We start from the raw sequence: 1,845 nt of genomic DNA, 5'->3' as shown, positions 1-1,845 counted from the left end.
ATGCTCTCATCCACGATGACTCTCATCTTTTTCAGCAAAGACCCAAACACCATAAGGTAAACTAAATCGAAACTATATTTCACTCTTTATTTTATATTTTTATTTTGCTTTAATCTAATCATCTCATCCGAATCATTTTAGAATTTACTCAAGACTCACTGTTTCGGAACTGACCACCTAGTCCCTTAAAGATGAGGACAATCACTCCGGCAGTTAAAGCTCACAACACTAAGGTAGAATTTCTTTCCTCCCTTTTCAATTGTTTTTTTTAATTATTTTGAAACACATATGCACACACAGAGAAAACGGGAAAATAAAAATAAAAAAATACCTTGAACCCAAATTGTATTTCTATTGCTTTTGATTTTTTTTAATACAAAAGTGAGATTCTTACTACAATGGTTTTCTGTTGGCTTTTCGAAGGGTGAATGAAAATTCTCCTTGTCTCCTTTGCTTTTCTGTTGAAAACCAAGACCCCTCTATCGTTCTATCGCTGGTGAAAATTTCTCGTTTTTTTTTTGTATCTAGCTTCCCCTCCTAATTTTTTTTTGTTCTCGTTTTTTTTTTGTTTGAAAACCGAGAGCCCACGCTCTTGTGTTTGAGATCTTTTCTTTTTCTCCCCTTCTCCTCTAATCCTTTGCCTATTTTATGGTTGATATCTCCACCTAATCTTCATGGATGCATCTGTATTTTCTTCGTTTTTGGTAGGATATTGACAGGTTAGGTATCATTTAGGTGATATGCTTTTGACTTTGCTGATATTGTTTGTTTTTTTTGCTGTTCAGTGGCCGACATGGTGAAGATGATGTTTCAACTTGCTCAGAGGTGACTAGCCTTAGTGACTCGTCGGTGGAGAGGCTTGGTACTGTTATTGATCTGGGTCTGTTGGATTCCTTATAATTGGGTCACATTTGGCCTGCACAAAAATATAAACACACTTAATAATACTAATAATAATAATAATAATAATAATTTAATAATATTTTTTAACCCTGACAAAAAAAAAATGGGTGTCTACAGCTGCCCCTCTTTGTACATTCTTGTGTAAACAAGAATAGGGCAAAGACGAAAAAGATAACCATTTTTTTTATTATTCCTTTGTCGTTAGATTAAACAAATTCTTCTCCTCATGAACTTCTCCTTTAGGACGAGTTCTTCTCATTATGAACTCTTCAGGAAATGTTGGTTCACCTCCATCTGTGGTGAATTTGAAAGGAACAAGTTCTTCTCATTATGAACTTTCTCCTTTATGATGAGTTCTTCTCATTATGAACTCTTCATTGGAAATGTCGATCCCTCAAGCGAGGTATCACTGATTCGAAATGTCGTGAATCAAGTGATAGGTCAAAAAAGCTCTTCTCATTATGAACTTCTTCTCCCTCTATCGGATGAGTTCTTTTCATTATGAACTCTCCATTGAAAATATTGATGCGAAGTTGAACAAGTTCTTCTCATTATGAACTTCTTCTATCTCATTGGATGAGTTCTTCTTATTATGAACTCTCCATTGGAAATGTTGATCCATCTCTTTCTGTGATGGATTTGAAAGGAACAAGTTCTTCTCATTATGAACTTTCTCCTTTAGGACGAGTTATTCTCATTATGAACTCTTCTGAAAATATCAATCCCTCAAGCGAGGTGTCACTAATTCGAAATGTCATGAATCGAGTGATAGGTCGAACAAGCTCTTCTCATTATGAACTTCTTCTCCCTCTTTCGGACGAGTTCTTCTCATTATGAGCTCTCCATTGAAAATGTTGATGCGAAGTTGAACAAGTTCTTCTCATTATGAACTTCTTCTCCCTCTGTCGGATGAGTTCTTCTTATTATGAACTCTCAATTGGA

This window comes from Hibiscus syriacus, unplaced genomic scaffold, assembly GCF_006381635.1.
Source record: "Hibiscus syriacus cultivar Baekdansim isolate YM2019G1 unplaced genomic scaffold, ASM638163v2 tig00112106_pilon, whole genome shotgun sequence".
Taxonomy (NCBI): domain Eukaryota; kingdom Viridiplantae; phylum Streptophyta; class Magnoliopsida; order Malvales; family Malvaceae; genus Hibiscus; species Hibiscus syriacus.
This window is presented reverse-complemented; position numbering follows the sequence as displayed.